Genomic DNA, 15,232 nt, shown 5'->3' with positions numbered 1-15,232 from the left:
CTTCGAATTCTAGCTACCATTTTTTCAGTGATTGCATTGCATTCTAGCTTAGTAAGGCGTCCTGCTTTAATGGGCACTCCCAAGTAGTTGAACGGCATTGTGCCTTCCTTGAATCCAGTGACCATTTTTATCCCTTCCTTAATGTCTTCCTCAACTCCATTAAAGAAAATTTCTGATTTAGCATTGTTCAATGCTAGTCCAGATGCCTTAGAGAAGGAGGAGAAGGCTCTCATGAGTAACCAGATTGACTGAGGCTTTCCTTTACAAAATAGAAGTAGGTCGTCTGCAAACATGAGATGGGTTAGCTTTAACTTCTTGCAAAGGGGGTGGTATTGGAATGGCCATCTGTTAGTGGCAAAGTTTATCAGTCTGGTTAGGTATTCCATACACATAGTGAAAAGAAGTGGGGAGATAGGGTCCCCTTGCCTCAGTCCCCTCTGACCTTTGAAGTACCCAAAATTACTCCCATTTAAGGACAGAGTGTAGGTAGGAGTTCTGACACATTGCATCACCAATTGAGTGAAATGATTTGGAAACTTTAGCCCATGGAGCATTTGTTCTACAAAATCCCATTCAATGGTATCGTATGCTTTTTGTAGGTCAATTTTGAATAGGCACCGTGGGGTGACTGCTTTCCTTGCATACAGATGGACAATATCTTGACATATGAGAACATTTTCAATGATAGACCTGCCCTTGACGAAAGCTCCTTGATTCTCATGGATAATATCAGGAAGGACCACTGCTAATCTGTTGCAGAGAAGTTTTGAGATTATCTTATAGTTCATATTACAACAAGCTATTGGTCGAAAATGGCTCACATTTGTGGGTCTATCACTCTTTGGAATGAGGGTGATATTAGTAGCATTAACTTGTGTAAGCATTCTTCCGAGTTGAAGAATTCCATGATAGCACTACGACATCCTCCCCCACAACATCCCAGAGTCTCTCGAAAAACCCACTAGTGTACCCATCTGGGCCTGGGGCTTTGTCTTTTGGGATAGTAAAAACCACCCTTTTGATTTCATCTTTAGTTATAGGAGCTAGTAATGCAGTAGTGTGATTCTCGACACAAAGGACCTGTCTGCAGGACCTCACTCCTCACTTGTTCGGACCTCTTTTGACGCCCGTAAGTCCCCGATAAAAATTCGGAATGCTCTCTCGAATACTGGTTGTATCGATCAGAGAGTGCCTTTCTGGTCCTCAATTTTCACAATCTTATTCCTCAAGCGTGTTTTAATGGCGAGAATGAAAGAAAGCAAAGTGTTGCTTTGTCACCTTCATTAATCCATCGAATTTTTGCTTTCTCTCTGTAGAAAGCTATCCCTTGCTTTTGTCCAAAGAGTTCACCTCTGCAGGGGCCTGTAATTCAAGAGTAACGAGCTCCTTGTTATCATACTTATCCTCTATCTGCAGTTGGATATCCTCCAGGCTCTTTTATTGCTTGACTAGCTCTCGCCCACATCGAAAAAACAAATCCTGTTCAAATTCCTGAGTTCTCCCTTTAGGGATTTCAGTTTCTTTACCAAGGCAAACATTTTTGAGCCATGGATTTGCTGACTCCAATTGTGCTTGACAATATCAAGGAAATCGGGGGCGTGACTCACATATTTAGATACTTGAAGCTCGTATTACGTTTACTATCCAGTTTGGTATTTCTGACAACACATGGGGTGTGATCCATAATTCCCTCAGGGTGGAAGTGAGCATTCATGTCAGGAAAAACATCTAACCATTCGTTATTGATCAGGAATCTATCTATCTTGCTATATTTCCTATGGTTTTGATCTTGTTTATTATTCCATGTGAAGTATGCTCCAAAGAGTAGCATGTATGTCACCATACCACAACAAGAATGCAGTCCACAAAGGTTTCCATATCCTCTTGTTTTGTAGTAGCACCTAGCCTCTCATCTGGTGAGATGACTGTGTTGAAGTCACCTGCAATTGCCCAAGGAGTGCTGGGTGAAACAAACTTTCGAAGGTTCTCCCATAGAACCAATCTCTCGATCCCTCATTAAAGGCATACACAAAAGTAAGCGGGAAGCTTTGCTTTGAGTAGCTTTCACAGTTACTTTTGAATGGATGAATTGAGGGTCATATTGTATGATCTGAACCTCAAAGAAATTTGGTCTCCAAAGAAGCCAGACCCTACCTCCTTTATGTAAGCTACAATTGGTAGTGACACTCCACCCCTCAAACATGTTATGAGCTATATTACCTACATTTCCACCATTAATTTTTGTTTCTAATAAACCAAACAAGCAAACTTCATTATTCTGAATAAAACTTCTAATAAGTTTTTGTTTATTAACACTATTCATCCCCCGTACATTCCAAAATCCTATATTATTCATTATGGGGGGGGTTAGTGTTTGGGTCACCATTTTCCTCTACTTGAATTTCCCCATTCTCTAATTCTTCCTTATTAGTAGCCTTGTTCTCCATCACATGGCCAGGTGTTTCCTTATCATTATTTGTACCAACAGAATCGTGTCCGGGACTTCTCAGCTTATTTCTCGGTTGAGATTTAGGAATACCCGTAGTATCCGTTGGTGCTGGTTCTCTGCCAAAGATGTGAGCTGTCTCTTGTTGAGGGATATCTCGTAGTGGCTGCTGCTGCAGCTGCTGGTTTTGTACCATCGGGGGGAAATCTTTAGCAGAGAGAGTAGTGTTACTCCCACTGGCCTTAGGGAGTTGTCGCCATACATTCCTACCTACCTACCGGTCCGGCATGAGCTCTTTTAATCTGCTCCTTCCTGCAGTTCTTTCCTTCATGCCCTAACCCCTTACATTTCTCACACACTATTGGTTTCCATTCATATTCAACCTTTAGTTGAACGATTTGCCCTTTATCGTCTCTCGAATTTAACTCGTTGGCCGAGAGCTTGTCCAATCTTCAGCTCCACCATTGTTCTTGCATATCCTAGCTTCGTTTTCTCCACAAAGTGGCAAGATCGACTTTACGTATGGGCCAACTAGTCCTGCAACAGTGTAGACATGACCCCCAGAATTTAAGAGGTAAACCATGTAGGCGAATCCATGTTGGAACCACTTTTACTTCTTCTTTTAAGAGGTCAATCTTCTCCTGCCAGGGTTTCACTATCAAAGGTTTGTTATCAAACATATGATAGCCAGCATTAAGAACTTCCTCTTTATCCTTCATTTCCTTGAACCTTACCAAGAAAATACCATTTGGTAGGAAGGAAATCTTGTCAATTCCATGTTTACCCCATATTCTATGCACATATCCCTGCACCACCTCCCATGGTGGATTGGCTCCTAGGACAAAGCAAAACACAGCCTGGTTCCAGTAGGCAATTTCTTCACTAACATCCTCAGGGGTGAACTGTAGCAGCTCCTCAGTGTCAGATTCAGTCTTCTCATCACTTCTATCAGTTGTCTCCCCTGCTACAGAGTTTTTCCCATTCTTTTTGTTCCTCTGGGTCACCCATTGTATGTTTTCATCCGGGTTTTCCTCGTCCTTAAAGGACAGTCCTGGGATATCATGAACTTCATGCATTAGTTTTGTACGTAGCACATCCTCCTCTTCAGGGCCAGTTTTCTTCTCGTTTCCTATCTTTTCAGCACTTCCTTTAGCTATTACAGTACTACTTGAGCTATTCCTATGCTTTTTTGGTGATTTTGATGATGATGCACGGGCCATTGTCACAGAGCTATGGCGAAATAAGCTTGTTGATAGAATTTTTTTTTTTTTTTTTTTTTTTGTAGAAATTAAGTGTTTGACGGCTATGGAAGATTAGGTCTCTAATCTTTTCCTTAATCACTTTCTCACTCTATCTCTTTCATTTGTAATTTCATTTATAATTTTATGTTTAATTTGGAATTAAATGGTTAAAATTATGTTTTATACGATTTATTTGTGAAATATATTAAAATAATCTTAGGGCAAATTTTTATTAAAATTTTGGAATGTTGGAAATTTTCCAGAATATACAAAATTATGATTTTGAAATTTTCGAATTTTTATGACTTTTTGGGAATTATTTCCTCATTATTATGGATAATTGTGTTTAAAGAACAATTATAAAATATCAAGTTGGATTATTGTCAAATATTTAGTCAAGACTAAATTTTTGAGTCCTAATAAGGTTGGGGTAATTAACTTGGACATAGATTTGATTTACGTAATATTGTGTGATTTTAAAAGGTTAATTGTCACAATAATCCATAAAACCGAACCAAATATACGATATTAACTTAAATAGGGCGATTTGGCACATCACATGACATGTTTTATATATATATTAATGCTGCATTTTAAGTATGATTGTCATATTTTATTTTATATAATTTTGAATTATGTAATTTGTACTTAGTATGGCCTTAGTTTTTTTATTGGTATTTCCCGAAATGAATATGGATATCGATTCGGTTGTAATTAATGTGATCTCGTATCACTTTTATTTAATTTTATTTTTGTTTTTGTTTTTATAATGTATAAAGTAGAAAAGCTATGTAATTTATTTATTTCAGAGGTTCTTGAAGACGGTGCCATTTGAGAAGGCGGTCCAACAAAGGCGGTGTTGCCTTGGAATGCGTGCCAAATTGAAGTTCAAGGGAACAAAGGAGTTGGTTTCCGAATTTGTAAATAGTTTATTAGATTTACTATTTTAGGAAGGCCATACTAGAATTTTATTGTTTTTGCTTTGCATTTGTTTTATATGTTTGCATGTATAGCCAAATCGCCATAACTACACATGCATATTATTTAATCAAGTCATCGACCGTGTCAATTATAATTATCGTAGTTCACCGCTTTAGTTCACTTAAAACGAGATAGATAATAAATTGACAAGACCTCTCACTAAATAATAATTGAGAATTAGCCTTACCAAATAGTAGAACCATGAATCCCAATTTCATAAGGAAGTAGGCTCGGCTCACCGGGGTGCTAAACTTGTTACGTTGGGTAAGTGGGTGGTAAATTGTTACTACATCGAAATTTGGATTGAGCTCAACGGAAGTATTCGTGACCGTAGTCGCATGTGTTCCGGGCTAAAGATAAATATTAAAGTAATTTTATCGACCGAGAGTTCTAGAAGTAGAATCGATTAAAGAGTTAATCCACCGAGTTATATTAATTAGGGATGAATCGGCTCACAGTGCCCGAATTGATATGAATTTGGATCTCGGGATCATTTATAATAGTTGGGTAGAGGTCTCTATATAAATGCTAAAACATTCTTAAATATTTTATATATATAACGATGAATGTTTGATTTTTCCATTATTTCGTTGTTTTATGTTGTTCTTTATTATCGCTCCTACACATATACGATATCAATTCGATTGTAACACGAGTCTCCGCTAAACCACTATTACTTACGACAAATCGAATCTCTTTCTAAAATGAACCGTATCATAGGTTGTGGACTAAATCCATAGGAATCGTTCTATTCCATAGAACTCAATAGGAATCGTCCTATGCAACTATAAGATTAACATCTTAAAATTCCTTACATACCTATATTCTCTTGTGAAGAATATGAATAGAAGTAGTACTTGATCAAAATATGTTTTGATAATATCTTCTATGCATCCACGGTTCAAAAGTCGTATTGCTCAAACTAAACACTTATCATCAAAACACTTAAGTTGTTAAGCACATGACAATGTAAAATTGGTAAATTAATTTGTGAGAAATTTTGATTGACCAAATACCACTATAAAGTTCATCCTTGTGAAGGATTAACTAGGAATTTATATGAAGATAAGTCTTCATCAAGTAGAAATTCTTGAAGTGAGTGGGAGCAATAAGAAGCAAGTACCTATCTTAATTGTTAAGGATAGAACTAGGCCCGAAAGAGAAGGTGTTAGACACTAAAATAGAGACAAATCCCTAATAAGTAAAGATCAAGGAAGATGGTCGTGTGACACCAACATATTCCTTCTTGAATATGTATGACATTGACATAGCCTTTTTGCGAATTATCACGTCATGAGTATTTGATACAAATTTGTGAACAATGTTAGGAAATACCACATTTTATGATTATGAAATATGGCAAAAGGATGTCAAAAACCACCTTTCTAAATGGGTATTGAGAGGAGGATGTGTTCATAACACATCCGAGGGTTTTTTAAATCCTTAAAATCCTAACATTGAATTATCGTACGACGACTAGCAAGAATAAATTCAGAAATTTACATGAATGGAACTAGGGTAGTTGCCATTTCATCCATAAACATATAAGTGTTATAGTGTATTCATTGTATAAGACTCAGATAGGTGACCCCATTTATTTCTCGATTGAAATTGCATTTAAAGACTAGTTTTGACTAGTGTCCCAACTATCTGATTGGGAATCTCTTGGTATGTGTGCGAATCTTGTATTCAAAGCAAGATTAATTCATGACTTCTTTCTAGAAAAGAATTATGAACAAAGCAAGATATTCGCCCTATTTACACTTAGAAGTGTATGGTCAAATACAATTCAATCACAAAGGGTTATTACTTCTTCATCTCTTTTACCAACGAACTAGGAAGATACTTGGTATCCACATAATGAGGTAAGAAGAGAAATTCTTTGAATAAGTTCAATGAATGTTTAAAAGTATCAAAACCTAGAGATTTTGACCAAAGTATTAGTACTTTGTTAATATAGGGAACAATAAAGTGAAGACTTTTATATGTACCAAAAGGAGTGTGATATAGTATCACAAGTTCACCTTCATAATATTAGAAAGTGACAAAGAATCCTATACAATATGATTAAATCTTTACTATTAAGTTGGAAGTAGTTTCTATCACAAATTGTCTAGTATTTACTTATTCCACTAAAGTAAAACATGATTAAAGCAATCATCTACATTTCATATGTGATATGGTTAGGCTTGGAACCTAAATTATAGCTTGTTTCGATAATGAACGTGTGGTCTCTCTTCCTACATGATCACGAGAACAAAGGGTTTGTGGCTCGTGATGCTGTCTATTAGAGAAAAGAGTATTATTTCTTATAGACAGAGTGGGAGAAAATGTTCAAGAGCCACAAACTGAGAATAAGACGTAGGAAGATGTTCCTTCTTGGTCAAAATCAGTAATTATTTCTTTGAATTCTAAGTGGACAAGAGTCATGTTATTCTAGAAAATGTTCAAGAACCACAAACTGAGAATAAGACGTAGGAAGATGTTCCTTCTTGGTCAAAATCAGTAATTATTTCTTCGAATTCTAAGTGGACAGGAGTCATGTTATTTTTGAAAGTAACAAACCTGTAACTTATTAAGATGCTTTATCTAGTTTCAACTCCGCAAAAGTCCGAAATAAGCATAAACATGAAAATGTTTATTTAGCTTGGTTGGTTGGTGGCAAAGGGTTTTGCACGCAACAACAATGCTTCATTGTATTCGGATATGATTATATATAGTTGGATTTTAAAATCATCTTGCATGAGTTTTGTAAATCACAACTATCCTAAAGTAGGATGCGAACTTAAGAGGAAGTCTTAAGTAGATGTCAAAGAGTTGAATTGTATATTTTGATCATGTGATAAACATTTCTCGAATTGTCGAGTAGTTCGGTTTATACATGGAGTTTAGTGGGAGTAATGTGGTGTTATTAGTCTTATATGTAAGGGACATATTGATCATTATGAATAATGAAAGACTTAGGAGAAGAATAATACATCTCTAAGGTATCCAGACCTATAAGGATAGTTCTGAGTGGATATTAGTGTTAAATGAATATTCTTATATTGATAAGAGTCTATTGGACATGTAGAAATTGAATCCACTTGCTTCCGCTGCGGGATTAATTCATTACGCTTAGATGTATCACCATTCTTATACCTCGTATACTTGGAGTATGACGAGATGTTACAAATCAAATTTTTTTTGAGAAGAAGTCTCTATATAGCCATATAGTTCATTGGTTAGTTCTCTTGGAGCACTAAAGAAATGAAGCTAAGTGATTAGAATTGATATGGATTTATGTGCAAGGAGTTATACGATAACCATATTCTAAACACATAAGGATGGTTAGAGAACCATCTTGGCTATATTATTTAAGGAGGATATCTGCTAGATACGCTCTAGGCAGTAGAACAATGAGAGATTTACAATGAAAATTGAGTACACTTGCAATTATGAAAAATGCAAGTAGGAAGGGATGTTATTAGGATTCGGTTTTATGAATTGGAGGAACCATAGTATTTCGTTCCAACAACCGAAGGTCCTATACCTACACACTGTGAGGACAGTGGGAGTTATTCCAAGGCTAAGGAACCTATCTCTAGATTGGATCTGGACATGTACTCAAAAGGTTGTTATAATAAAGATTATACAATGGGAAATAGTATATAATAAGGTTAGGGAAAGTGCAAAGTGTTGCTAAAACTTGCTAACCAAGACCTTTTTATAGGCTAAGCATGATAAGTCATGGCATTTCAATTGAGTTGAGATGTATAGTTATATACAATATTAAGTATAGATTATAGATTATGTAGTAATTGATATGGTATCAATTTTATATATGTGATAATGCATTCATCGTTTGAGTTTTGTTAAAAACTCTTCTATTACTTTGTTATATCCAAATAGGTTGTAAGGACAACGTTGAACCCTATTAAAGTGAACTGGATTAACATAGTATTGGCCCCTAGTTTCTTATATGAGGTGACATCTCGAACTAACTAGAATGTGATGCGATTGATGGCAAGTTCAAGTGCCATAGAGTCATGAGAGATGACTAGTCGATCACATAGGCAGACTGTATGGGACACTGTCGGGCTTATGACCGCTTATAGAAGTCTGGAAATTTTTATATCCTGGTCGTGGCGAGAGCTACTATAGTATTCTTATGAGTCGATTCTTTGACTAAAGACTATTCGCCTAAGATGGCACAACTTCAAAGTAATTTTGATTTGTGTTCAATGACCTTCGTAATAGGGGTCAAATGGGCACATTTTGGGTTATAATGAGCTGTGGCTATGCGAAGGGAAAAGTGCAATAGGAATTGTCCACCCCTAGTCAGGGTTATCTTATATCTCATGGCCACTCGAGGAGTAATGAACTGGAAATGCGTGGCCACGCTCGGAAGGTATCTACGGTAGATAATTCCGGTCAAACAGTTATTCTCCAGATCGAGGAAACCACTCATGATATGATCAAATGTAAGTACGACATGCAAGACACCTTGCATTGAGTGGGAGATAGTAATAGGACAAGAGAATTGGTGATGCACTTTTGTCTCGGACAAGTGGGAAATTGTTGGAGTCACTACGCCAAATAAGACATCCAATAACGGTCAAATAATGCAAATTACCGTTTTAAATAGAAACACGGGACCGTTATTGCAACGACGGTTGTTAAATATATACAACGGTTGTACAAATAACAAGCGACCGTTATATAACATCAAGAACCGTTGTTAAATCTTAAGAACGGTATCAAATCCATTGTGGTAGTTTACTATTGACAACGACTTGTTCCAAAACCGTTGTTAAATATTATATATAATAACGGTTCATTTCGTTATCTTATTTAATTGAATGTCAAAATTTAACAACGGCTTTATTGCGTGCAAAACCGTTGTTATATTCATCTGTTGACAACGGTATGTAACCATTATCTATTTATATTGATGAAATTTTGTCAACGGTTCTGCTTAAATAAACCGTTGTAAACGTTTTGAACTCGACAACGGTTATCGTTCATTATCTTATATTTTTGGCGGTTTGAATAGGAGGGAAAATATGTCAACGGTTATTTATCTAAATAAAACCGTTGTCAAATAATTGTTTGCAATGGGTTATTTTTAACCGTTGTCGTTTTTATTTTTTTTATTTTTTTAAAAAAAAAATGATTTTAGCCTGTTCTAGCAGCATTTCTTTGAAATGCTATTTTTTCAAGAATGCGTTTTGTAGCAGATCTTTGAAATGCTATTTTTCACTTCTTGAAAAATAGCATTCCAAAGAAATTGTCGATGCAAAAATTGAAATCCTGTATCAAAATATTACACCCCGCAATCAATTAAACCCAGTTTAAAAACAGTACAAACAGGATGATCAACAGCCAAAACACAACTGCTATTGAGAAAACAAAAGAAACCAATACATAATGGATCTGTATATACACACTCGTATATAAAGCATGAGAAAACTATTGAGACCTCACTAATGAAACAACATAACTGGCCCACATATTTCTCATCTGGTTGATGTCCTCTGGCGAATATTCCGGGGCTTTGTTGAGTATTTGTGGAAACTAAAATTCGAAATATACATAATCAAAATAGATGTAATACATGGAAGTATACAGAATTGAACTCAATTTACGTCTGAAATAGTTTTTAAACCACACTAACGCGTATCAGAATGGTAGATAGTTTTCTGTGGATAACCTCCCACATGGACTGGCAAACGTAAAAACCGCATTGTTTGTCGTCTGGTGCTTCAGGAGACTATTATATAAATCACACACAAATCAGCTGATGAATTAGATAATCAACCTCTCGCATAAACATTAATTAAATGATACGAGTAATTATTAAGAATACACTTACTAATGGCGTGATAAAATTGGGAACAAGGTCACTTTCATATTCCCCAAGTGGACATAATCTTTTTTTTGCTTCAAAAACACTAAATCATAAATATACACACATGCCATTATTATTTGCATATATATGTCTCAAGTCATACAATAACAAATGACATTATTGAAGGTTGTAAACTTACTCAGTTATCATCTTTACACAACTGTCAGAGGGTTTGCCTTCGCGAGAGTCAATCAAGTACACTGTTTTTGTTTCCACTTGGATTGCCAGTAGCACCCAATGCTTCTTATTCATTTTGAGACATTGAACTGTTAGTTCATTTACACGCATTTAAGCATGTTAATTTTATTACAATAATCATGTACTATACATACATATTCTCATTGTAGGGGGGAAGCCATAATTTTTTGGACGACATCAACCGACGAGCGATACTATTGATTTGTTCTTCGTATGAAATTCTATTAACAGAGAACGCCTTAGGACTCAAGAATCCGTAGGCGTGAAATGGGACCTTCCACTCAGTGATCTGATTATTCAGGTACCTATTACGCCACATGGAACAAAGAATGTTATTGTAATTGATAATTTAAACAAACATCATTATTCGTAAATGAATTACTTCATCCAAATCAAAATGTGAACAGCATCTAAATTGTCAAGGTCGACGAATTCCATCAGTTGCTTCGGGTCCAGTACGGCTACATCATCTGCGCCCATAATTTCCTGTTCAATGTTAATCATGAATATATCCCCTCTAGGTGACTTCTTTACAGCCAGGTTGTGCAAAGCCATCAGCGAAGCAGTTTTCATTTTTTTCTTATAGTCACACGATTCATAATAAGAATCATAAACAGGCTTGACTGCAACAACTTCCGTTGACGTAGTAGTAATTGCTTTAGCTAATGCCATGGCTTTGCTTAACTTCTGCAAATGTAAAGATTAAAGTACTCGTGTTAATATTCGTACCCTAATATATTTAAAGAACAAGTAATAATTAACGTCTGCGTATAGGTACCTCGGGGATGACAACATTGATGAGGTTGTTAGGCCATTGCACATAAGAGCTCAGGGCTTCTTTCAAATACGTGACCTCCTCAGTAGGAAATGGTAATTGTACTTCCCCATACTCGTCTTTATATAATTGGGACACTTCCACTTTACAGCAATTGTGACGAAGGGCTATACCACGAACCTTAACTTGTTGAAGCCGGTCGTAAGCGAACACGTATCCCCTGGCAACAACAACTTTCTGTTTCCCCTGTAAATAGAACAGACGACAAGGCACCTTGCAATCACCCTTCACGACAGCTTTAATCAATTAGTACACATACATTCACTACCTTTAATAAATTTCATAAGTAAAAAATGTGCACTGAGATGAATAATTATAAACTAGCAGCTATTACCTTTTTCGGTGTAGAGAAGAACGTCTGATCATCAACTACCTCAATCTCTTCCTGTATCACGGCCTTACTGGCTTCCTCTTCCTCTTCAACTGCCTGATGTCGATCCTCGGCTCCCACTTGAGTCTCCTGAGCCATTTCCTTCTCCCTTGCCATGTCCTCCTCGGCTTCCTTCTGTACATTAACACTTGTCCATATAACACGTATTGATTTTCCAAATCATATAACACATTGTATACATATAAGACATAAATATTATTACCTCTTTTTCCTCCTCCTCATCCTCCTCCTTCTCCTCCTCCTCCTCCTCCTCCTCTTGCTCCTCCTTCTCCTCCTCATCTGCTTCCTTTATGACTTCTTGAACCATATCCAACTCTTTTTCTGATGGCTTTTCCCCAGTTTCCAACATTCTCATCATCAACCTGGCTATTTTATGTAGCTGTGTAGTAGGATTAATGTCGCATATATAGTTATAAATTACGTTGGTTCAAATACAGTATTTATAGATTACCTTCTTCGAATCATCACCACTTCGAGTAGTTTTCCCAAAATACTTACTGATACCAACATGCGTCGATACCCCTCTCACACGACCTGGATGCTCTGCTTTGCCGATTGCCCTAGCAAGAATGTCATCACGTCCTTCAGGCTTCCATTTTCCTTCTTGTACCTCCTTCTCGCAGATCCTCTACATACACATAAAACCATTAAGCAACACTCAATTATATAACTTCGACTACCAGTGGTAGGAGTGACATATTTATTCAAACTTACAAATTTCTCTTTGATGTCCTTGTCATATTCAGTTTCCGTCTTTCTATTCTTAGGAGCGTGACCTTCCACCCAAGCGTCCTGACGACTGAATTTTCTAAGCTTTGCCTACAATTCATTCATCACATTGATATCCTCTCAAAATATGTATGATTACGATGAACATATATAACATCCGACTAAAACACCTAATAGTCTAATACTATAAGAATTATGTACTTACAAGTTTCTTCTTAATCAATATATAACCACCTCGAGAGCCGTAAAAGACGGTCTTTTTCTTTGAAATGTTCGCCTTGTTCCTCTCACTCATAGTCTTCATCAAATAAATTGTATCAAGAAACGTAAGCATGACCAAACACTAAACTAAGTATACTTCTTTACTTATTATTATTAAGTTATCTTAAACTTGTCAGACTTCCTATAAGCGATATAGCTATCCCAATGGTCTTGACTGACATACGGATACTTCTTTGTTGGTGGGTTCTTGTTCATCTACCCGGTTTCCTTGTTGAACAAGTGGTTCTCAGCCATCTTTAACTTCCAAGAACTGAGGGCTTCCCCTGTCTTTGTTTTTAGGTACTTATCATACTTTTCGGGGACAACGTAAGCTAACTGCATATATGATGAGCATAGTTGGTACAAGTGTTTCGGCTAATACACATATCAAGTAGTAACTTAATTTCAGCAAAAACATTTATTATTATATATACATAACTTTATTCTGCTTATTAGCATGGTGTTCCGTATTTTACTCAGTTCACTGATACGCGGCGTACTGAGAGGCACATACTGTCTTACACAACAACCAATCCAACTCGCAAAATACCCGACATACTCACCATATGGCAGCCCCGTATCTTTATCCCATTGTAAAGGATTAGGTATCTTTGAATTTATTTCTTCTAGGGAAACCCTGTGGCGCATTCGACCCGAAGTGTGTTGCAAATTATTCTCATCACCTGAGTCGTCGCCTGACGCATTTCCATCGTTTCTTTTGCGCTTTTGGACCATATCTAAAGCAGAAATTAATAAACAAATAATAACAATGCATACTTATAAAAACAAATAAATCTACCGAGAGGAACGTTTATTACTTCTTTAAAGAGGAGAATCCGGATTGATCTGGCGCCGACAATGGCGACGATGACGATGACTGCGACGGCGATGGGTAGGCTGGTGGTAGAGGGGAATCTCAATGTTTGATAATATTATATGGGGGAGGGGAAGCTCAGAGTATATTATGTGTGAATAATACAACACTTGCAAGACCTTGTTTATTGGAAAGTAATAAGTACGGTATAAGAAAAACCGTTCTATTTTATTTCCAAACAGACTATGGTTTTGTTTAAAACCGTAATTGATTCGTACTATCTACAACGGTTCAGAAATTACCATTGTCTGTAATATTTTCACGTTGTTTGATTTTCCCGCCAAGAAATAAAGCATCATTTTTATATACATTACAACGGCCTGAACCGTTATAACTGTATACATCCTTAACAACGGTTTGGGTAGAACCGTTTTATTTTATATTTCATTGTGTTTGATTTTACCGCCAAGAAATAAAGCATCATTTGGTATATGTCAGCTAATTACAATATGTTTCTTAGAAAATATTGCTTATATTTCCATTAATTTAAAGGATTACAAGTTTACACATAAAGAGTACAAACTACCACCATACATAATAAACTAGGTAAATAACAATTAGAAGAAGAAATTTGACAATTAACTTAAGCCATGCCTCATTATTTTTGAGTTCTACGATATCCATGGTTACTTCTTGCATTCTTCTTTTGCCTTCAATATTTCACTGTCATTTCCCCGCTTCGATTCTTCAAATTGATATAGTATACTTCTCACTTGAGTAATCTTGATATCCATGCTCTTTTTCTCATTCACTAACCTGTTTATAACCTTCCTCTGCCACTCATTCATTGGTTCATCAACCCACTTGAAGTAATTGCATCCACGCATTTTAGTCTCGGGATTATAGAATTTGCAAGTAAGAAACTTTCTTCCCGAATTTTGCAAAGTCTAAGAAGTCCGCAATGCTGCCGGAACTGAGCAATTACATGTCCTTGTTGAAATAGAGGAAGAAGAAGAGCTACCACTTGACATAATTTGAGTAATAAGAGAGAGAGAGAGAGAGAGAGAGAGAGAGAGAGAGAGAGAGAGAGAGAGAGAGAGAGAGAGAGAGAGAGAAAGAAATGAAGAAATAAAGAAAGAAAGAAAGTTATTTAAAATAATGTTATTCAGTAATTGCATAATTTAACACGGTTCTTATAAGAACCGTTGTAATTATCTTATTAATATCATCGAATTTCCATTTATTTTTAGAGGTGTTTATGATCTAACACGGTTTTTATGCACTACCGTTGTCATTTTTAGAGGTAATTAAACTTTAATTCAAACCACCACCATAATCCAAATACAACTTACAATGCCAGATAATAATTAAAGATTTAATTATTAGAATCCGATGAAGTATTAAGATACTCATTATGAATTTCGGAATAGAGCAAGTCATAGATCG

Source organism: Silene latifolia, chromosome 3 (assembly GCF_048544455.1).
Source record: "Silene latifolia isolate original U9 population chromosome 3, ASM4854445v1, whole genome shotgun sequence".
In the NCBI taxonomy this organism is placed as follows: Eukaryota; Viridiplantae; Streptophyta; class Magnoliopsida; order Caryophyllales; family Caryophyllaceae; genus Silene; species Silene latifolia.
Note: the sequence above shows the minus strand (reverse complement) of the source record.